Raw genomic sequence first — 24,583 nt, 5'->3', positions numbered from 1 at the left:
AAACATGATACTAGTTTCTGACCATAAAGATCTTACCCCCGTCACCCATGACCAGCATGCTTGTGTTTAGAAGTACCTGTCTGCAGAGCCTTTATCATCTATTACTTATAAAGTACTAAAAGTGTGCTGAGTACTGTACAAAATATGGAAGATGCCAGGCTTGTACCAAAGAGCATATAGCCAAAGTAAGATGAGGGTCACAGTCTGCCTTGACTTCCAGCCATGCCAAACTACTGAAGACCATTTAATATACTCCGGCAGAACAAAGTAGAAGGAAATACACTGAAGGACATGATCCTGTCCTGAGCAGGAGTGTCACAGGGTCTATGCCGGCACCCTGTGTCCGCACCCTGTGTTTAGGCTGGTATAGTAAAGAGTCCCACCACCTTCTTCAGTGGTTTCACCTTTGTGTCTTCATTTACCATGTTCTTGTGCAGACCCAATTCCCCCAACAACAATCACACCGCAGGCCCCTCCCAGCATCTTCTAGCCCTTGAGGTTCCTTCCAGTAGGTAAGGAAACAGAGGAACAGCCCTCCTGTCTCCTCCCAGGCCACCCCCTCACTAAGGTTTTCCCAGGGCTTTCATAGCCCTCCCAGTCTTTAGCCCAGCTGTCCCAACTCAGCCCAGCTTGTTGCTCTGAGCTAGCCCTCATTAGGGCTTACAGCTGGGCTCCCTGCTGCATACCCATGTCTCTCTACCTGGCCTTTTGACCAGAGAGCCGTCTGCAGCCAGCATTTTGGCAGGGCTTTAAAGGGGGTTTTACCCCTGCCCTGCCACAAGGAGGATGAACTAGATAGAGGAAAGGGTCAAGACCTGCTGGACTACTATGAATACTACAAAGAAAGAAAAATGTGAACCCTTCCCAAGGGCAACTCAATGAGCTGATTAACAAGTGACCTATTACCTGATGGATGTCATGAGTAAGGCTGCGAGTTTGTCACGGAGATCACAGAAGTCACGGATTCCATGACGTTCCGTGACCACCGTGACTTCTGCAGTGGCCGGTGCACAGGCAGCCCCTGCACCAGGCGCACCAGCCATTGTTGGGAAGTCTCTTGGGCCACCACCACCCCCCACGTCCCTACCCCCCACCCCCGAGCAGCAGAGTTTGGGTGTGAGAGGGGGCAGGGCTCTGGCAGCGCTTACCTGGGGCTTCCCGGATGGGCGACATCCCCCTCACTCAGCTGCTAGGTGGAAGCGTGGCCAGGCAGCTCTGCGGGCTGCCTCCGCCCAGACCACTGGCTTCGCAGCTCCCATTGGCCGGGAACTGCGGCCAATGGGAGTTGCGGGGACGGTGCCTGCAGGTGGAGGCAGCCCGCAGACCATGTCACCCTGACTTCTGTGCTGCTGCCTTCAGAGCTGGGCAGCTGGAGGGTGGTGGCTGCTGGCAGCAGCGCAGAAGTAAGGGTAGCAGTACCGCAACCCCCCTACAATAGCCTTGTGACACCCCCCCACACACACAACTTCCTTTGGGGTCAGGACCCTACAGTTTTAACACTGTGCCATTTGAGATGGAAACATCTGAAATCATGACAGTTACAATTTTTAAAATCCTATGACTGTGAGATTGACCAAAATGGATCATGAATTTGGGAGGGCCCTAATTATACCCATTAGTACTTGGAAAGTTTGTATCTGAAGTTACCAGTCAAGTTTCACATTGGTAACTGCGAAATCAGAAAGAAAGAACAAAGTTTTTAGTTTTTGTAAGACTAACGGGAAAGTCAAAAATCTCTCATCTGTTATCAAAGTACGCAATGGTTTTGGCACAGTATGTGAGGTAAGGGTATTACATGCAGGTAACAAGATACGTGACATTACTCAGAGTGTGGATTTTCTAGCGTGGCTAGAGTTGGTACCAAGTAGACCATATTTTCAAACTACCTAAATGCAACACATTTTGAAATGGACCTTTGCTAAAAGCTCCCCATGTGCTTGCATACAACCCTGTTTGCAGTCAGGTGTCTAAACTGCACTGTTTGAAACATGCCTGTGTAAAACTCTGAGCCAGCGCTCACTGGGTGTAATGCACAAGACATTTTTAAAGGCAACTGTTGCTTGATCATGTTGGGATTCCTCCATTTATAGAAGGGCTGGGAAGGGAACAGAGTGTCAAAACAATGGAAATAATGCCAGAGACATTTCCATAGTATAGTTCACCAGAGAAAGAGAGAGAGAGAGAGAGAGAAAATGGAGGGCAATCACTTCTCAAGGTACAAAATCAGCTCCATTTAAGTTTAGCTACTAGGCATGTTCTGATACCTCAGGGGCTAGGGGGTAGGAAGGGGAACCTTTTGCCTCTAGGTGGCTCAGGCAGCAATAATGACTAAACATCACTGTGACAGCTGCTTGGCAGGCTCTGTGACGTCAAATTAAACTTTCCATTCAGATCCTGGTGTACAAGAGGCCTAACTCTTAAAACTGCCGTCATACCTGGGCTCTTCTCTCCATCTAGGACAGACGCCGGCAAGGATAAAGAGTCTAGATCTACCACACCAGTGGTACTTATTCATACTTACTTATTCATCTACTTTTGATGGTCCGAGGTGCTGGCGCTTTTGGTGCTGAAGACCCCAAATTCAATCTGCAGCGATGACCAACCATCAGGACAGCCAGTCCAGCCAGCAGTGGCAGAAGCAGCCAAAGCAAAGATCTCTGGACATTCGGAGAGCTTTCTACAGTTTTGACTGGACTTCTCTGCCAGGGGCTGATTGTCTGTGTCCTCTAAACCTCCTGCACCTCCTCTCTCACAGTTTCTTCACCTCATCTTGACTCCACCACCTGTCCCTGTTTCCCCCTTTTCAATTTAGCTAATCCCCTGCTAACTATATCCACTCCCCACCAAAAACAGTGGAACTAGCATGCCATTTGCTGCCATCACATTGTTCACTCCGTTTGTGTTCCACCCCTTCCTCCACGGTAGGTCTGTCTTGTTGATTTAGCTTGTAAAGCTCTTCAAGGCAGGGGCCATCTCCTATTCTGTATTTGTACAACGGGACCCCATTCTTGGTTGGCCCTTAATCAATGCCATAATAAAACTTACTAAATAATACTAATGCTATCTGTATGTGTCCATGGCTGCAATGTGTTCCACATGGATTTCTGTTGCCAGACCTGTCAGTCTAGCTCTGTTCACAAATACCATTTTTTCCCTCTAATCCGGATGGATGCTTCATTGCTCTGACTCAAACGATGAAAGAGAATAGTAAAAAGGCCACAAAATTAATTCCTCCCTATGGCAGGTTATCATGGGAAGCAGAAAAGTTACAAAAATAGACCCATTCTTGTTACTGCTGTAAGACTGATCGGTGAATCTTATTCAGAGAAGGAAACTGTAATGACAAGAATATAAATGTTAATGTGAGGATCAAATGCAATTTTAATATTTCTCCGGTAGAGGTAAATAGCCCTGGTGCATATCTGAACAGCAAACACACACTAAATCAATTCAAGTACTTGCAGACTAATCCATTTTCAAATATGTTTCCTTGAAGGCAAAGAGTCTGCACTGCCAAGACCCAGCCCTTTGTGACAGAAGCAGAAAACAGAGGCACTAAAGTGTGCCATTTTAAAAGCACCAGACTGCTGCACGCAGCTGTCTCCACTGGGCCATCGCTCAGATCTGAAAGCACTGATATCGTCCTTACGCTTTCCCGGAGTCTCCAGTCATTGCTAAGACTTTTGGTGTGTTACCAGCTAAGATTCATTATTCTGAACACACACCAAATTCAAACACCTTTGAAATGTAAGGAGGTTCAAAAACCATAGCTGGATCTGAACTAAAATTTGACAATGGCTCCTGTCCTTATACCAGGCTGACCCCAAATGGTGGATCTGAACACAACAGTGCTTAGGACCCACTGAAGTGAATGGAAAGATTCCTACGGACTTCAGTGGACTCTGATTAAGGCCCGTTGAAGAAGCGATACCTGTAATATCTGCAGGATAACAGCTAGGAAATGCTGATTTTTTTTAATGGTTCCCACGGTACACGTTTTGGTGGCTGATTTGCAGATCTTCAAATATTTTGTGACTGTTAGAGCTTTTGAAAGCAATATCGTCATTTCAGATTGTGCTCAGTTGCACATCCGACATGTGACCATATTAATCAGACAAACATGCAATGGGTTTTTGTCTCCCTCCCCCACTTCAATGAAGTACAACACATGTATAGTCCAGAATATAACCTGTGAAACATGTTTAATGCTTGGTGTTGATGTTTAGGAATTAGGTGATAACCTCAGGCATTTGCCAGAGCATTGGTCTCACCTCCAAAATGCCACGGATCATGATTTTAGAAAATCGAGGTAGGTGTTAGGAAAGGTCTGTTTGTTAGCCTGGGATAAAATTTTGGGTTTGACTTTTTGATACTCTTATATCTTATCCTAATCTGTGTAAACAAACAACAAAGACACTGTGATGTTGCATCTGCCTAGTCAGATGGATTTGTCAGTACAATGGGAACAGATAAAAGCAGTTAAAGTGTTACTCAACAGCACATTTTAAGATTGTCTCCATCCCTATCTCAAGGCAAGGTCAAGCAACCAGTCAGGAGGGGCAAAGGGGGATGGGAGGAAGGTATAAAACACTAAAAGACCAAAGAAATGCCTGTCCCTGACAGCAGCACACCCTCACTCCTTACCCTCCCATGGGGTACAAAAAGTGGGACTGTAGGCATGCATTGCAGGTATATTTGGAGGAGGAGGTGGGGAGGGGGAATGGGGAACAGGGACACAGGCAAGGCTTTGCAGCATCAGAGCTGGGAAGGGGGACACGGGGTAAATGCTCTGCGGTGTCAGAGCTGGGAACGGAACACTGGGGAACAGACTCCGCTGGTGTGTAGAGCTAGGGATGTGCTTGTTTGGAACTAACCCCAATAAACATCCCATTGCCTTCACTTCGACTTCTGATCAACTGCTTTCTGTCTGCATGACAAGAGCCAGGGGAGGGGGTGAAGGGAAAACCCTCTAACAGGAGGATCCCTTTCAAATATGGTGGGAGACATTAAAAAGCCAACACGTGCCAGGCTTAAAACTACAAAAAGAAAAGGAGAACTTGTGGCACCTCAGAGACTAACCAATTTATTTGAGCATCAGCTTTCGTGATGCATCCGATGAAGTGAGCTGTAGCTCACGAAAGCTTATGCTCAAATAAATTGGTTAGTCTCTGAGGTGCCACAAGTCCTCCTTTTCTTTTTGCGAATACAGACTAACACGGCTGTTACTCTGAAACCTGTCATTATGCAAGGCACTGCTTAAACTACAGTTATCTCCTATTCTAAGAAAAGGTGAACATGGGCTTCCCAACCACCCCTTCTTGAGATAACTGCTGAAAAATGCAGGCCCTCGGCCATAAACCAAACTTCTGACAATTAGGAAGAAGCTTTCCCTATGGACAGGTTTCCCTGTAACTGCCAAATGCAGGGTTTCTTCCACCTTCGTCTGCAACAGCTGGGGCTGGCCATGTAGGAGAGAGAGAATACTGGACCAGAGAGGCCACTTGTCTGAGTCTCTCGGGCAATTCCGATATTCCTATGGACTAATGCCTGCACTGTTAGATTACAGTCAGAATGCTTTCAATTGTTTTATTTCTAGATGCAATCGCCAGATTATTTTCAATATTATTATATTTACTATTACCTATCTTTTAAAGGTAGTAAATTCGTTCTTAATACTTGTGAATTTCAAACAAAAGACTATCGTTTCAGCCTCTATTTAATATAGTTTCTTTTAAATTTGCTAGAATCTCTCAAAATGCAATAACGGTACATGTTATTGCCACTGGACATTACCTACAAAAGAATAAATGGGATGTTCAATGAAGACTGATTAATCAGTGCTCTTTGTAATTTCGCAGTATGCCAAAGAAGGGTAAATCATGTAAGCGTATCTAATTTTCCTCTGCATAATGTCACTAATTATACAACAATTCTTGGATTAAACAGATCTTATGTAAACATAATGATCTCATTTGCAGTGAATTCCCTCAGTTTAGTTAACCAATTGCTTTTGTAATTCTGGAGGTATCATTAAAACCTTTCTAATTTAAATACAAACAGATGTGTATCATAATACTATTGTCAAATATAACCCTTGATACTTTACTAAACAAGTGAAGGAAAAATTATATATTCCTCATGTGATATTTAATTACATGGTTTGAAGAGGAAATAATAACTCCTAATGATGGAATTAAAGGTTTCAAGATCTAATTTGATTAAGCTATGTGCATATTGGCATATATCTTGGTATGCAGCAAAATGTGTCATGATTCTCACATTCACAAGGGGCTTAAAGCATTTTTGTTGTAAGAAACACTGACGCCTAGTGTATTATTAATAGTGGGTCACTTTTACAGAACAGCAGGAAATGCCTCGGCTACAATACTTTGTGGTACATGTACAATCACCAGATGCTGCCCAAAACGGGGACCCGCTGGCATCTGAGCAGAAGATAAAAGGTACTTAATGGCTCAATATCAGATGTCTTTGGAGCATGAAAACGCTTGTTTTTCAGGATGTTATTATGCTAATAGATTAAAACAGGCTCTTCTAAGCTCTTTTACAAATGTGTTTACCCCTGAAGACCATAAACAACTTGCTTTGCAGGCAATTCTCATGAATTATTACAGACTCTAAAAACAATTACAGTGTTATCTGTTTTCATGTTCATACAGTTACCCTACATATAGTAAAAATAACGAGCAGTCTACTAGAAAATATATATATAATAGAGGAGTGTGAGATTGGTTAGATAAAATAAATTAAAGTAGATTAGATTAATCAGATACTTATTCAGGAAATGAACTCTTATTCTAGGCACCGTGTACTGTTCTATCAAGAAACGGATTCAACAATAGCTGTTAACTTAATATTTAAGTAGATGAGTCACTTTTCCCCCCGTTACCGCCAGTATCCACAGCCAGCTGTTTTGCACCTCCAGGCCTCGAGCATGGCCACCTCCCCTTTTTCTTCTCCAGCTGTTCTTGCATATGAGATCAGGAAGATGAGAATAAGACAAACAGAGCAGCCCAAGCTAGCAACAGCCCCTGGAGGAACCAATTTCAATCAAAACCTCTCCGCATCTGTTCAGCTGACTCCCCTGGGGTTATGAATCTCTCTTGAGAAGACCTGCCTGAGGGCATGCAGCCTGCATGCCGTGACAGGCATAGATTGGGTATTATGGACATATGCCGCACAGTCTTCTGCTACATCACCCTTAAATTAACAGGTGTGGTTCTTGGCAGGCACCATGATATGCTGCACAGGGGGATTAATATTGAACTATATTTTAACAAGGGGTTTTTCAGCTACTCTAGGGTACCTGTACATAGACCCTGCCTCAGTCAGAGGTGTGCTGCTCATACATAGGTAATTGCTGAAGTACAGGACATGGAAACAACTAGGCCCAGTTTACAAGTAGAATTTGAAAGCAAAAAATGAACACTGCGATGAGCACAGCTTCCATTTCCATGTGTGAGGCCAGATTGATGGCTGGTGTACCACACTGAAGTTAGCAGAGTCACACCACCGGGCAGTCTGGCCCATTAATTTCTACCATGCTTAGCTGTACAGATGATAGCAGCATAACAGAAGCTATCAGTGTGGACAGTGACTCAGTGACCATTAATGCCATGTGTTGGGGGAAGCAATCAAACTGAATCTGTGTTTACAGACAATGACTGAGAAGATGGTGTCATGTCTCACGTAGGCAGATACCCAGGGTAAACTCCTTATACTGCACAGCCCCAGTGGTTACCGTCTAGTGACAAAGGAGTATGCAATAGGCAATGACCAAGCTTTAAAAAACCCCATGAGATTACAGTTAGGCTACTGGATCCATAATTAGCAGTTTAATGACTGAGCGAAATCCGGCTGAAGACAGTTGGCTCTTTCCCTTGATTACAAGGGGCCTTGGGTCAGGCCCCTAAGCAAGTGGTCTGATTTTCAAAAGTGCTAAGCACCCCACAGGCCCCACTGACGCCCGCTAGAGCTGCACAGTACCCAGCATTTTTGAAAATCAGGCCTCGTAGTTAGGCCCTTAAATCTGCATTTCAAAACCTAATGTTGGACTCCTAGTTTTGAAAATCTTGGCCCATTTTTTAACCCTATGATTTGAAATTTCGTGGCTCTGTTTGCTGTACATATAAAATTTCCCTGAATATTTGCAGCACTGTAGGTTTTCAAAAATGAGATAAATTCATCTTCCTGGCTCTTTGTATGCAGTTTCCTGATTTGCACAGTAACCATCCATTCAAATTAGGTGCCACAAGTACAAACTATTTGTTGAATGAGATGGTGCACATAAGGATTTTGAAAACATGGTACTGTGTCCTTTTATCTGCAATTAATGTCACTTATTTGTGCATGGACATTATTACCCAAAATGTTTTCTTAGGGGAACTCATGAACACACCTGGTACTTGACCATTTTGTTAACAAGCTTAGTTTCTAGTTAATTTACTTTTCAACAGCAGCAAACAGAGAATTAATTGGTCTTAGGCTCATTCCACCCCACTCAAATATCCTTGGTGAGGAATAGTAACTAATTTGTTAGACTAGATGACCCTTGTAATCCCTTCTAGCCCTAGGGTTCTAGGATTCTATGAATTAGGCATGAGATGATTACGGTTAGCAGCTGCATTATCTCTTCTCTTTGGGTGATTATAGATTTTTTTTATTATTATTGAAGTCACTCGTGCTACTATTTAAAAATTATTACATTATAGCCCTTTTCAAATAAACGGTATGCATTAATATTAACAGAGACCCTTCTCTTGACTTCTTAGTCAGTCATTAGCAGCCTACAATGCCAAATATCAGCGGGCCAACACCGTGGTGTCTTTCTTTATTTGCATTTTCTGCTGAAAAACAAAAAAACAAAACCAAAAAACCACAGTTGCAATGACGGGTCTCTGAGGATAAAAGGATGTTTCACACTCTCCCTGAGGACACAGTTACCTTGAGAGGTTCCTCATGCTATGACAGGTCAGGTTTCTCAGGAAGGTCATTTTCTGACATTTGATAATGGTATAGCTGAGCATTATCAATTTAGATGGCGTGTACAAGACACTAGACATCTATATAGCTGCATTATAAGAATTATCTAGGACGTGTCAATTTGGTAACCTTGCTGTAATGAAATGATCAATGACCAACTGGTGGGAAAGATCACAACTCTACAGATCTGTACAATATTACTCTCTGAATTAAATCTGACATGAGTAAGGCAGGAACATTTCTCCTCAAGTGGAACAAGGCTTCAAGGAAGCCAAGACACTTAAAAATAGGAAAACAAGTGTAGAAGAAGTTGAGCCACAAAGGAAAGGTTTGAATTTTTAGGCAGGGAATAGAGGCGGAACCTGAATAGACCCTTAAATGGCTTGTATCACAAGAGGATGGATGTGCCAACACCCCTCCCTTGCTAACACACTTTTCAGGAAGCATAAAGGATATTTGCTTATTTTTTAAAGGCAAGAGCATTCCACAAGTTATGCCATTCTCCTGAGTAAGTTGCAATAGGTAAGTGTCCTACTGCCTTTCAGGGTCATTACAACACTACACATCATAACACTGACCTAACAAGGAAATAAAACATAATAGACTTAATCTATGCACTGGAGCACACCTCCCAGGGAGGCAAAGCTTCGGTGCAAGTAAAACAGGCGGCAGACACTCCTCGCTCCCCTTTATGACTGAGCTGCACTTGGCGCAAGACCAAAGGATGTAGCAAAGGTGGCTGGTTCTGAAGATTCCCTGATCCTCAGCCTGGCCAGGGCATGAGTCTCTGGAGTAAATTAGAGCAAGCTTGCAAGGGGCCTTTCCTGCCCAGCCATGCCCCCTGGCCCCTGGCAATAGCACTCATGGCAAGGGCTGAGCATGGTGATGTAGGATCCACTACCGCAGCTCTACCCCACGCGAGGAGCCCATTTGCAGAGGGAATTTCCTTAAGGGCTGCTTTGTGCTGGGGCCATGATCTGGCACAAATGTTTTACTCGCTCATCAATACGAAAGGGGAAGTGGATGTCAGCAAATGTTCAGGGAAGGAGGTAGGTTGAGTTCTTGTTAGCTGGCCGTATCATCATGTGCTATTTGATGTGGTCTTATGAGACAGGCATCTCTACTGAACTGAATAAACAAACATACAAGAACTTAATGTTAAGCAATAGGTGATAGGCCAAAGCCAGCTGAAAACATAGGAGCAACGTATTTGACTGAATCTTGGGCAAACCTTTGAGGTTTTTAAGGTCAGACTTGACAAAGCCCTGGCTGGGATGATTTAGTTGGGGATTGGTCCTGCTTTGAGCCGGGGGTTGGACTAGATGACCTCCTGAGGTCCCTTCCAACCCTGATATTCTGTGATTCTATGAGTACATGAAAAGTTTAATCCTGCAACAAGCATGGACTATGCTATGCTACTGAAGTGGTTTTGAGAGGACGAGTGGATTCACTGTTCTAGAGCCTAGTTGATCTCAACTAAGGTAAGGACTGTGGCTGTTATTCAAGGTGTTAGACAAAACTTTGACTCAATCTCATTGACAAAGCAGACATGGTTCCTCCAGCTGCCTTTGCCTTGGGAAGTGCAGAAAACATGTCCTGGCCATGAGTTGCCTTCAGGCTATCCTTTTGAAGGACTCTTCTTGATATAAAGAACTTACTAAAATTCACTGATTCTTGGGAACACTGTTTTTCCTTATTAGCCGAAAGTCTCACCCAGAAAGCTGTGTAAAACTATCAGCTTTCACAGAGAGCCTGATCCAAACCCATTACATCAGGTGGAAAAGACTCCCAATAAATGCCTCTGGGTCAGGCCTTTAATGGCTTTATTTAATTGCAAGATCTGAGATTTTCCAAGATTCTGTTAATTTGGACAAGGGTGAAAGTGGTACCCATTCCACCAGGCCAGATTTTTAAAACTGGAATCCTAAAAATCAAACTCCTAAATCCCTCTATAGGATCCTAAATACTTGGCCTGATTTCTGGCGGTTTTACCACCTACTACTTTCACCAAAGTCAGTGCTCTGGAATGTTTCATTTAAAATCCATCTCTGCTCTGAGGAGTGATTGTAAAGTGGCTTTGTGGTGCTCCGTGAGTTTCAGAGCCAAATTTCCAAAGAGCTCAGCACTACTGGTCAACATGGGATGCGGAGTTCCTTTGGAAATCTGGCCCTCAGTGACTCCATATCAGACGTGCTCAGTTTACAAAGAAGGAAAAGATATTGGATCAGGTCCTGACATGGTGTTGCTTCCCTGACTTAAATGGAGTTACGATAACAGCCGACACCAGCTTAGGATCTGGCCCATTTTCAATAGCTGCCAACCCAGCAACCTCAAGCTGGACTCTGAAATGCAAGCCAATTATTTCCTTCTCATGTGTCATTATCACCAGAGATAAAGATCTCAAATCCTGCCCTCCCTTATCTTTTTGCAGTCCTAGAGCTTTCACTGAGATTGGAATTCAGTAATCAGGTACACCTGTGCAAACAGTTCTGTAGCGGTTACACAATAAGGATCAGGATGCAGTTCATTCTCTTTCCCCATTTGGCTCTACAGAGCCGGCAAGAAGAACAAAGTAGTAAACACTTATTACTGTCATTAGAGTGAGCAGATAGGCCCCAGAATATACCCGATGAGCAGAACTGCTAAATGAGAAGGTTCCATTTTTATATAGTCATTTTCCATAATAGAACTTTAAGAATATGGTTTGTTAATTCTATGGTTTAACTCTAGTCTAGAATATGTTGTCCTAGGTGGTGCAAGTTGTCGGGAGGTCTCTCTTCCTCCTTCTCAGAGCCATTCTTCACTTCCACCAAAGCTGGAATAACACTGCTTCTCCCATGGACCAGGAGGCATGCAATGTAACTTTATTTCGTGTGGTTAACTGAAAGACATCAACACCGTTAGCTAAGGCTGCACTTGTACTTTCTTGGTAGCCACATTCGTTTCTTGAACACTTGTTGGCAGTCTCATTGACTTATCCATTATTCACTCCCTCTTATGCCCACAGTCCTGACACACATCAGAAGAATAAAGGCTGGGCTATTCTTGGCTTGGAACATCACTCAGTGAAGGTCTCTGGCCTGTGTTATGCAGGCGGTCAGATGAGATAATCAGCATAGTCCCTCTAGCTTTGAAATCTACAAAATGTCTAAGCTATTGCTCTCTGGACAAAGGCCATAGGCATGCCTAAAACTTTTTTTCAGTTATAAAAGCATAATGCAATATTTTTAATATCTAGATCAATATTTTAGGAGTATTTGAGTCTAGCTGCCCTGTGTATGTCAGTGCAAATGTACCTCATTACTGATTTGCAGTATGTAAAGTCAAAGGACACGTTCTGAAAAAGAATATATCCTTTAAAGGCATGTGAGACGCTTATTTGTCTTCAATCTTACAGTAAATAGCTTACCTACTTATGGAGGAGAAGATTTACCCTTGGAATATAGCATCAAGTTCGCACTCAAGCAACTAAGACAACCTGTGTCTAGTGTGTGCTGGTAAGCAAGGTCTCTTTATTATAGCTAAACAGCTAACTATTGACTATGGAGGGGAACGAGGAAGCAGATGCTTTATCTAAATTACTTCTGATCAGTTGATTTGAGGAGGCTGGTGACGATAGAGTGGTTTGCAGAATTCACATGAATTCATCACACGCACACACACACCTACCTACCTAAGCATGTTCAGTAAAACCCACCCAACAAAGATCACAATCTTACTGGCAATGAACTTCTGTCTTAAGTGACTAGCCTATTAAGAACATATCGAGATGGATCGCTGTGACAAGCTGTAGATAATACGGTATTTACACAGAAAGGAAAGTTGTCTGCTCCTTGCTTTACTCGTGTGAGTGGTCCCACTGGTTTCACTGACAATACAATACTTGTCTGAGTAAGGCAGGCAGGACTGGGCATGGAATCACGATGCAGTGTCAGGAAGGTGGATGTAGCTTTTGGGTGCATTGGCTATCCAGAAATATTGTGCCCAGTATGGAGAAAGGGAAAGGAGAAAGAGGCAGGCTCTTGTGAGTCCCAATTACGCCTCAAAGGAACTGCAGGGGCCAGATGGGTTTCTGAACAAGGAGGTGTCCAAATACCATAAATAACAGGGACATGTAGAGAAATTACTTTGGATGTGTTTCTCTTTTAACTCAACACTCCACTGTAGCATCCTGCGCCCCTCCGAAACACCCTGAAGCCTGAAATACCTCAAAAGATATGGTCATGTAACGCTCCCCACCAATTGCTGAGTTAGATCTCTTTGCAGAGGCAGGGATGGCTTGTTCTCACCACACTCTGTTGCATCTTATTTAGATTTAAAACTAAAATAGTTTGCTGTAATAGCATTAGTGTTAATGGAGTTGTAGGTTGCGAATGGTTAACAGTCTCTCACTCTTTATATTTCAGCAGGAACTCATTATGCCACCCCCAGGTACAATCCCATTAACATGATCTCTTAATTAGCTAAGAATAATTTATTTAAAGTACAGCAGTGAAAAAATATTCTGGGCCTGATTCTCATCTCACATGAAAGGGAAGTTACTTATCTTATTGTAACTGGAGTTCTTCAAGATGTGTGGTCCGTATCTATGTTCCACAGGGGAGGTGGGGGAGAGGGGAGATGGACATGCACTCCAGGTGGGATGGACTGTCCCGATTATCCAGTTCTTTCTCTCCTGCAAATCTTGTCAAGATCCAAAGCAGAGGGAAATGAGGATGGATAGTGCAACACACATAGGGACCACGCACCTTGAAGGTAAGTAACTTCCCTTTCTTCTTCGAGTTCTAGTACCTATGTGTATTCCACTGTGAGTGACTGACAAGCAGTACTCAAAGAAAAAGGGTGACATTTTCTGCCCCGATGCTGGAGCTCCCAGCCCCCACCAGGGTGGGGGGACCTTGTGGCTCCCAGACATGGTGGGTGACAGGGTCCCCAGAAGCTGCCCAGCCACAGTGGGCAGCAGGGAACCCTGCAACTCCCAGCGGCAGCAGGCGCCTCCCCCTCGTTGCCCCAGCGGGGGACCCTGGAGCCCCAACAGGGGTGGGTCCTGAGCCTGCCTCCCCCACCATTTTGTCAGGGATATTTTTAGTGAAAGTCAGGGACAAGTCATGGGCTGTCCATGACTTTTACTAAAAATATCCCTGACAAAATCTTAGCCTTAACCGTTAATGATTGCTTCTTGGAGCAGCTGTCCTGGAACCCACAAAGGGAGAGGCAATTCTTGATTTAGTCCTAAGTGGAGCACAGGATCTGGTCCAAGAGATGAATATAGCTGAACCGCTCGGCCCTAGTAACCATAGTGTAATTTGAATTTAACATCCTTGTGGGGCAGAAGGGGAATACCAAACAAGCCCACCACCGAAGCATTTAACTTCTAAAAGGGGAACCACATAAATATAAGGAAGCTAGTTAAACCGAAATGTAAAAGAACACTCACAAGGGTGAAATGCCTGCAAGCTGCATGGAAACTTAAAAAAAAAAACCACCAAAACAGAGGCTCAAATTAATGTATATTCCAAATTTAAAAAAACCAATAAGAGGACCAAAAAATGCCAGCAAAGCCAAATGGAGTAAAAAGACTTCCTTTTAAAATTGGAAGTCAAATCCTACTGAGGAAAATAGAAAGGAACAAACTCTAGCAAGTCAAGTATAAAAACATACTTAGGCAGGCCAAAAAAGAATCTGAAGAGCAACTAGCAAAAGACACAAAAACAAACAGCAAAAAAATGTTTAAGAACAACAGACTCAGGCAGCCTGCCAAACAATCAGTGGTGCCACTGGACAGGGGTGAAAGTAACTTAAAGGACTTACCGGTACTCCGGAGTCCTGGGGGGGGGGGCTCAACCGGAAGGGGCGGGGCCTCTACTGGAAGAGGCGGGGCCTTTACATCAAGATTTAAAGGCCCCAGGGCTGGGACTGTGGTAGCAGCAGCTGGGAGCCCCGGGCCCTTTAAATCACCCCGGGGCTCCCAGCTGCAGAGGCGGCTGGGAGCCCTGGGGCTCGGGGGTGATTTAAAGGGCCTGGGGCTCTGGGTAGCAGTGGCAGCCAGGGGCTCCGGTGGCGATTTAAAGGGCCAGGAGCTCCCAGCCGCTTCTACCGCAGTGGAGCTTCGGGCCCTTTAAATTGCTGCCACGACCCCTGGGGCTCCAGCAGCAGGGCTCGGGCGGCAATTTAAAGAGCCCGGGGCTCCGGTTGCCACTACCGCCTCGGGTCCTGTAAATCATCCCCGGAGCCCTGCTGCCGGAGCCTTGGGGAGGCAGCAGCAGGGCTCGGGCGGCGATTTAAAAGGCCCAGGGCTCTGGCTGTTGATACCACCCTGGGCCCTTTAAATAGCCGCCAGAGCCCTGCCGCCACTTCCCCAGGGAAGCTCCGGCAGCTGGGCTCTGGTGGCAATTTAAAGGGCCCGGGGCTCCAGCCACTGCTGGGAGCCCCAGGCCCTTTAAATTGCCCCCTGGGGAAGCCGATCCGCCCCGGTACGGCACACAGGCTCTTGCCGGTCCACCGTACCGGGGCATACCGGCTTACTTTCACCTCTGCCACTGGATGATCGAGATGCTAAAGGAGCATTCAACGAAGACAAGGCCACTGCGGAGAAGCTAAACTAATTCTTTGGATCAGTCTTCAAAGCAGAGGATGTGAGGGAGATTCTCACACCTGAGACATTCTTTTTAGGTGACAAATCTGAGGAACTGTCACAGATTGAGATGTCAGTAGAGGAGTTTTGGAACAAATTGATAAATTAAAAAGTAATAAGAGATCAGGACCACATGGTATTCACCCAAGAGTTCTGAAGTAATTCATATATGAAATTGCAGAATTAAACTGTGATAGTGTAACCTATCACTTACATCAGCCTCTGTACCAGATGACTGGATGATAGTTAATGTAACACTTATTTTATTAAAAGATTCCAGAGGCAATCCGGGCAATTATAGGCCAAAAAGTCTAACTTCGGTACCAGGCAAATTGGTTGAAACTAAAGCAAAGAACATGCACTCAGGTACATAGAAGAACGCAATATGCTGGGGAGGAGTCAACATGGCTATTGTAGAGGGAAATCATGCCTCACCAATCTACTAGAAGTCTTTGAGGGGGTCAACAAGCATGTGCAGAAGGATGATCCAGCTCATATAGTGTACTTGGACTTTCAGAAAGCCCTGACAAGGTCCCACAGCAAAGGCTCTTAAGCAAAGGCAGGCATAGGATAATAGGGAAGGTCCTCTCATGGAGCAGTAACTGATTAAAAGATAGGAAATAAAGGGTAGGAATTAATGGTCAGTTTTCACAGTGGAGAGAGGTAACTAGCAGGGTCCCCCAATGATCTGAACTGGGACCAATGCTGTTCAACATTTTCATAAATGATCTGGAAAAAAGGAGTAAACAGTGAGATGGCAAAGTTTGCAGACAATACAAAATTACATAAGACTGACGGTGAAGCTTTACAAAGGGATCTCACAAAACTGGCAACTGAGCAACAAAATGACAGATGAAATTCAATGTTGATAAATGCAAAGTAATGCACATTGGAAAACATAATCCCAACTATTCATGCAAAATGATAGCATCTAAATGAGCTGTACCACTCAAGAAAGAGATCTTCAATTCATTCTGGATAATACTCTGAAAACAGCTGCTCACTCCACCACAGCAATCAAAAAAGCTTACAGACTGTTAGGAACCATTAGGAAAGGGACACAAAATATCCTAATGACACTATATAAATCCATGGTACGCCCACACCTTGAACATTGTGTTTAGTTCTGGTCACCCCATCTCAAAAGAGTTATTAGAACTGGAAAAGGTGCAGAGAAGGACAATAAAAATGATGAGGGGATGGAACTGCTTCCATGTGAGGAAAGATTAAAGAGACTGGGACTGCTCAGTCTGGAAAAGAGATGACTAAGGGGGGATAGGATAGAGGTCTATCTGCTCATGAATGATGTGAAGAAAGTGAATAGAGAAGTGCTATTTACCCCTTCACATAACACAAGAAACAGGATTTACCCAATGAAATTAAAAAGCAGCAGACTTAAAACAAACAAAAGAAAGTATTTCTTCCCACAATGCACAGTCAACCTGTGGAACTCAATGCTAGAGGATGTTGTGAAGGCCAGAAGTATAACTGGGTTCAAAAAAGAATTAGATAAGTTAATGGAGGATAGGTCCGTCAATGGCTATTTGTCAAGGTAGTCTGGGACACAACCCTATGTTCTGGATGTCCCTAAGTCTCTGACTGCCAGATGCTGGGACTGGATCAGCACCATCAAGAGCCACCTACAAGGAGGCCCTAGAAATGAGTTTGCCTTCCTCCACCAAGGCATTATATTCAGAACAGGAGTCCCGCAGTAGCAGCTCGGCAAACTTGGCCATCACTCCACAGGTGTTAAAGGAGAATCTGCTAATGATGGCCTGTTGGTTTACAATTCGGAGCTGCAAAACACTGATAAAGTAGACTTTCCTCTCAAATAAATCAAGCTTTTTGGCCTCCTGGTTTTTAGGGGAGGGTCCCTGGAACCCCTGGCGCTCCCTTTGGTTTGCAGCATCCACCACTAGGGAGTTGGGTGGCGAGTGAGTTTACAAATGCTCATACCCCATGGAGGGGACAAAATAACATATTTCATTCCTCACTGTGGGGGGCAAGAAGGCTGGGGTCTGCCACAAAGTATTTGCGGCTTCACTTATAGTTTTAATAAGTGGCAGCGCAATGCGTGAGGGCCCAAAGGAGGCAAGGATGTCCACCATGGGATCCACATCTACCACCTCTGCCTGGATCCCCAGGTTCTGGGCCACCCTGCACAACAACTGTTGCAGGACTCTACTGTCCTCCAAGGCCAGGGCCATTGACATGCCTGCAACAGCCTCATCTGAGTAGGACAAAGATGAAAACACCGGCCCCTAGCCCTGGTCATTGCCCTTGGTGCCCAGGGGTCATGGCGCTCGTGGGGCTGGCATGCCAATGGTGCCAGGATCATTGGCGCTGGGATCGTGAGTGTGGAGCTCAAAGCAGCAGGCAGGGGTGCAGGAGTCGTCACCGGAAATGGACCTGGTGCCAGTTGCTGTGCAGGGGCGACGGAGGCCAATGCAATAGATGCCGATCTGGATCTCAATGCCTGGCTCTGATCCTGGACCTGATGGTAAACCCAGGGAGTCCAAAAGGGCCACTAACTTGATGGTTGCCATTGAGGTGGCCAGGGCGCCAGAGGAGGCTGGTGGTGTCACCAAGATCTACACTTCCTGCTGCTGGACCTATCGGAATGATAGGACTCTGCCTCGGACTCCGAGGTCTCCAAAAAAGAAGACCACGGAGGAGCAGTACTGGGTCGTGACGAAGAGCAGTGCCAAGCCTCTGAGGAGTGGTGCAGCTCCGCCCCAGGTGGCCATGCCGGGGAGTGTTATGCCACTCCCCATGTCTGGTGTGTCATCATTGCTGGCTTGCCCCCAGGATGGAATAGGTGGCCTGGCTAACACCAGTGCCTCGTCCCTCCTGGGGAAGGCAGAGCTGTCAGGCGAATAAGATCCTGCACCACCTCAGAAGTCTCCGGAGTGGAGGGGAGTTGAAGGTCCCGACCATGATGGTCCGGAGAATGGTAGCAGGCCAGACTCGACTGGGCCCCTTGTGGGGCAGGAGTTGATGAGACCCGGGGAGCTGCTGGGCCTGAGGAAGGCTGCGTGGGCTGAGGCCTCCCTGATGCTGTCTCCTTAGGTGTAGGAGGGGGAGAGCCCCCCCCCGGCTCTTTTTCTTCTGGGGCGCCGGAGATACAAATCGGCGCCTACCAGAAGTCTTAAGTTCAGTGCCGTGTCATGGCCGGGAGTCCTGAGTCTCCTTTCTAGGTGCTGGTGTGCTGCGCACAGAGGAGGAGGTGCTTGGCACAGGCTCCGCAGACCCGGGGTCGGATTGCAGGCGGAGGGCTTCCTGCATGAGGATAAGCCTGAGTCTCTGCTCGCGATCCTTAAGGGTCCTCGGCCAAAACCCTTTACAAACGCGGCACTTGTCCTTTTGGTGACTCTTGCCAAGGCACTCCAAACAAGAAGTGTGCAGGTCACTTTTTGGCATCAACTTTCTGCAGACTTCACATGGTTTGAACCCTGGCGACCGAGGCATGCCCCGGCGGCGGGGGAGAAACGGGGTGGGGGAGGTAACCCCCACAATGAAAACTTAGCCTACTACTACTCTTAACTTAAGACAAAAACTACTACTAACTATATACAAAATACAACAGGACACTGTTAAAGGTGCTTGCAGAAGCAAGAGCAAGGGAAGTTCCAGCTAGCCATCACTGGCGGTAGGAAGGAACTGAGGGGGTGGCGGGTCGGCAGGGCCCTATATTGGGAGCCATGAAGGTGCAACTCCAGGGGGCGCCCAGGCCAACCCTACGGATGCTGCTAGAGGAGAAATCTTCCGGCTGTTGTGCACGTGGTGTGCACACACCTGATTGGAATTTACATGAACAAGCACTAGGATAAGCATGTCAGCTTCCATAACTATTTTCTGTGTAAACAAGCAGGGAGGGGCGAGATCCATCCCCCTGTATATAAAAGTGGTCAATTTATGTAACTAGCGAATCCAAAACCACATCACCCTAGTGGTTTTCCATGGTACCGGTGGTTCCCGACATTTTCAGTTGGTGCTGCAGTCTGTGTTGACGTCAGTGCGGATGCTGATACTGAAGGAGCCTTGCTCCTATGTGTCTTCTGATCATGGCCATGAGGTGTAGGGGGCTTAAGTGCTTGTGACGGCTCTCCCAACATGTACTAGGGGGTGCACTCCTTAATAATTCTGGCCAACGCACTGGGGTGTCTCCCTGGCTTCATCGTGCACTCCATAAAGTGCTTCCAATGCCAGAGTTCTCAGGCCTGCACTGTCTGGCTGGGAAACGAGGCACAGATATATCCGCAAAGTGCAGAATGAGCTTCTCCAAAGCAGTAGAAACACTAGTGATGGTCGTCACTGACCGAGAAGGAGCCGGGACAGCAGGCACAGTTTTTGAAGCTTAGCATTGTGGCCATAATCTAAGTCCTTATATTCTTAATGCAGAGCACGAGGAGAGAAGAGACACAGGTGCAATCTAACAGACACTGCTTGCAAGAGTTCTTCATTCCCAGGCCCATGGAGCACACGCGTACCCACAATTAAATACACAGAGACCAGCACCAAAAAGAAAGCGCCTAGAACTCCACTACTAAGAGATGGAGCAAGCCCCGTGCCTTCAATCAAGTCATTTTATGGGCTATTTTTAAAATTAATTTTAGCACACAAAGTAATGGACTATAACTGCCCAGTAGAACCATGCAATGGTGATTGCAGAGAGCAAGAATGTTACAATGGATCTATGTCAGCTCTCAATTATAAATTGTTGCTTTTCCTTTTAATCTGGCCTTGAAATCTATTGTTTAACAATCACAAACATTAAATTCAGTGACAAACCCTAATACAAACAGCAGCTCCAAGAGGATGTTATTGAATTTACTCACTGAAAAGAATAACGACTGCCAGCCGTATCCCCATTCCTCCACTGAGGAGCTGCTCTGGTTTATATCAGATGAGAATCCAGCCCTGTATCTACAAACAGGACATTCAATTATTTTGCTGCTCAAAAACCTACTTTCATTGTGGATAGAATCATAGAACTGGAAGGGACCTTGAGAGGTGATCTAGTCCAGTCCCTTGCACTCACGGCAGTACTAAGTATTATCTTCTAGATGGTCTACATCCCTGACAGGTGTTTGTCTAACCTGCTCTTAAAAATCCCGAATGATGGAGATTCCAAAACCTCCCTGGGCAATTTATTCCAGTGCTGAACCACCCTAATGTCCAACCTAAACTGTCCTTCCTGCAATTTAAGCCCATTGCTTCTTGTCCTATCCTCAGAGGTTAAGAAGAACAATTTTTCTCCCTCCTTCTTGTAACAACCTTTTATGTACTTGAAAACTGTTATAGGATAGATATCCAATCATGTGCATGTTGCTCAGGATTAGAATTATGGGTAAAACCCTGGCCCTATTGAAGTCGACGGTAAAACTCCCTTTGACTTTACTGGGGCCAAGATTCCAGGATGTATAACAGGAACATCTGCAGTTTCCTGCCAAGGACAATACATACTTTAATGGCTCGACAGAACATATGCATTCAGGCCATTGGTTATTGTATACACCAGGTATCAGGTCTTCTGTTTTGTATTTTTTATTGTATAGTATTTGTGTGTTGTAAAACTTGGGTAAATTATAAGGGTAATCAGCTGATCAAAGGGTGAGGGGGAGGGAAAGAGTAAGAAAAGAATCTCCTTCTGTGGGATAGAAAACCTTTTAGAACAGAATAATGCACCTACCATCTAGTGTTGACCACTTTAGAAGTCAGTATGCTGGATTAAATGGGCCACGGCTCTGTTCCAGCATGCCAGTTCCTATTAAAATTACTGAGGAAAACAGAGTGCTCCCGGTTACTATGGTATTCCAGACAGCAGCCCTCAAAGTCCTATGCTCATGATTTAGAAGTCTAATGTTTACATGCTTAGTTTAAAAGCATAGTGATTTACGAGACAGCAGGATTACATCAGTGTAATTGAGAGAAGGATTTTGCCCAGAGGCTCTATTTAGAAATTAGACATATCACTCTTAAAATATGCCCACAGCATTTTAGTGCACCGTTGAGAGGTGCCTGCTCTGATGCTGCATCAAAGCAACATTGAAAGCAGGGAACATGAAGGTTTTAAAGTGGCTAGATGGGGGGGGGGGGAAGCTTGGTTACCTAAAGGAAATGATCTGAAGGGTTGATGCCAATATACAGAAGTACTTTGTAATCCAATCTAATAAATCTCTCTAAATGAGTGTTGAATCCCAAAGCCCCTCACCGGGGAGAGAAAGAGCCTCCCCCTACGGAATCAGAATAGCTGCGAACCTGCTTTAAAACAACAGGCAAGCAAAAGGAGCGAGAGGTGACCCTCGTGAGGGAATGGCGGGGTAAAGACAGCGTTTAGCCTGCAAGCCCGGGGAGGGCGGTGGGGGAGCTGCTGGCACAGCTGAGATCTCCAGCGAGCTGCTCAGTGCTGCTCTGCTAATACAAGACAAGAGACAATGATCACACTTGAAATATAGGCTGTTTTCCACACAGCCCCTTTTGTTTGGTCTTCCAAGGGCAACTGGAAAGAGATGCTGAAGATTCCGGTTATAGGTAACGTTACTGACATGTTCGGTGTCACAGTTCTACAGTTTCAACTTTTTTTTAAATAAGTTTCCCATAATTATTACAAGTTTTTGGTCTAATTCCAGCTGAGGCTTTAATGGGACTCATTCTGACAAGATATAGGATCTTGTCCCAGTAGAGTCTCATTTGGAAATGGGCCACTTGCAATTACCAGTGTGCAGAGCTGTGCAAGATTAAAAGTACAGGCAGCGTAATTTCTACCTTGTGTCCCAGGCTCTGTGGATTTGTTACTCATCCAGGCTGTCCATCTGGGGAGCAAACAGCATGTACTCCTTGATGAGAAACTCTGGCCAACCGACCAGCTGTGAAAAAAATAGATTACTCTTGTCATTTTTTCTCCTAGGTAATTTGCTGGGAGTAAAAATATAATTTCTTTGAAGGTGTGCAGCTAAAAGAAAATTCTATGGATGGGTCTGATTTATATTTAAAAGTTCACTGCATTTATTTGTTAAATCTAATTTTTAAAATGATACCACTGATGGAACAGTATGTCCAGCCATTTAAGGTGCTAGGAAAGAGAATTTCTATTATTTGAAGTGGAGTTTAAAAGCACAATGGTTGCTGAAGGAAAGAGTTCTTTGTAAATGCACTGTTGCACTCTATAAAGGTAAAGCAGACATTATTAAAAAAGTATTAAGAAAAGGATCGGAAAAAACCAAACATTCCTACTGCACCCAGGAAACCGAAATGATCTATTATTCTCTGTTATTCAAGAGCATTTCACTAATTCTTTGCAGGATTCAGGAGTTCATCTGAAGTCTTAGATTAAAGGTAGGTCAGTGACCCAGAACTGCTGTGAAAAGGGAGGCGGCTGATACCACATGAAATAGTGATACAAATACACTAATAGTGTTTTACATGTAGAGATCACAAAGGATAAAGAGGACTGAATGTGTCAAATTAAATTAAACAGTTCAGTATGGATCCAACAGAGTCAAGGACAGAATTTGAAAATACAAAATCAGCGGTAATACTTCCTGCACAGTGAGTTACAGAAGATTCAGATAGCAATAAGCAGTGCAGTCTATTAATGGCTGCTTGCTCTCTAGAATTTAAAACCTAGATGCGGTAGCCAAGTGTGTTTGGGTTACACTATCCTTTTGCCTTCGTTATAAGCTAACAGAAAAAGACCAAGATGTTACACGTTTGCCAGATAGAAGACAAGGGGCTTTTTAGATTCAGAAATTATTGCAACATTTAGGGTATGTCTACACTACGAAATTAGGTCGAATTTATAGAAGTCGGTTTTTTAGAAATCGGTTTTATATATTCGAGTGTGTGTGTCCCCACAGAAAATGCTCTAAGTGCATTAAGTGCATTAACTCGGCGGAGTGCTTCCACAGTACTGAGGCAAGCGTCGACTTCCGGAGTGTTGTACTGTGGGTGGCTATCCCACAGTTCCCGCAGTCTCCGCTGCCCATTGGAATTCTGGGTTGAGATCCCAATGCCTGATGGGGCTAAAACACTGTCGCGGGTGGTTCTGGGTACATATCGTCAGGCCCCCGTTCCCTCCCTCCCTCCGTGAAAGCAGCAGCAGACAATCGTTTCGCGTCTTTTTTCTTGAGTTACCTGTGCAGACGCCATACCACGGCGTTCTTTTCCTGTCTAACTGGCCAGTGCATCTGAGTTGAGAGTTGAGAGTGCTGTCCAGAGCGGTCACAATGGAGCACTCTGGGATAGCTCCCGGAGGCCAATACCGTCGAATTGTGTCCACAGTACCCCAAATTCGACCCGGCAAGGCCGATTTAAGCGCTAATCCACTTGTCAGAGGTGGAGTAAGGAAATCGATTTTAAGAGCCCTTTAAGTTGAAAAAAAGGGCTTCATTGTGTGGACGGGTGCAGGTTTACATTGATTTAACGCTGCTAAATTCAACCTAAAGTCCTAGTGTAGACCAGGGCTTAGAGTAATACTTCCAGTTTCAATTATGGTAGTTGTGTTCATCCCCCTCCATTAACAGGTCCACCTTTAGCTCAAGTGGTAGAGGTCTGTGCAGTAGAGGAGATCCCAGATTCAGACCCTGTGGACAAGCGTTGGGGTGTTTGGCAAAGAATATTGATCTATACTCCAAACGTGACTTGTGTATTGGGTGTCTGAGATGGTATGTTAGACTAGCAGAGGGAAGCAGACTCCTTTCGGTACATTCAGGCACAAGACCAGTGATTTCAAGCCATTAAAGCTGAATGGGTCTAACTGCCAAAGAGAGGAGTAAACATCATTTATGGGGACATTCTCCAAGCTGGCCAGCTGGGAAAAATTAGCCTGAAGCAAGGGGAAGCCTTCATACCTGTATCCTGTAACACAGGCCACTGAGCATTCTAGTAATTAGGCCCAGACGCAAGGAGTGAGGGGCCTTTCGGAATGAGGGAGTTAAACTGAGATCA

General features: G+C 45.0%; 1 long non-coding RNA gene across 2 annotated transcripts in view; it reads left to right on the top strand.

The window, feature by feature from the left end:
• The first annotated feature begins 21,970 nt into the window (after positions 1-21,970).
• LOC125639419 (uncharacterized) overlaps positions 21,971-24,583 on the top strand; it is a 33,764-nt gene continuing 31,151 nt past the window's right edge. For both annotated transcript variants that reach the window (XR_012669176.1, XR_007357489.2), the window contains exon 1: positions 21,971-22,168. This is a non-coding gene — a long non-coding RNA (uncharacterized LOC125639419). The remainder of the gene's footprint in view (positions 22,169-24,583) is intronic.

The sequence above is a fragment of the Caretta caretta genome, chromosome 7 (assembly GCF_965140235.1).
Source record: "Caretta caretta isolate rCarCar2 chromosome 7, rCarCar1.hap1, whole genome shotgun sequence".
NCBI classification, from domain to species: Eukaryota; Metazoa; Chordata; order Testudines; family Cheloniidae; genus Caretta; species Caretta caretta.
Note: the sequence above shows the minus strand (reverse complement) of the source record. Positions and strands in the feature narration are given on the sequence as shown.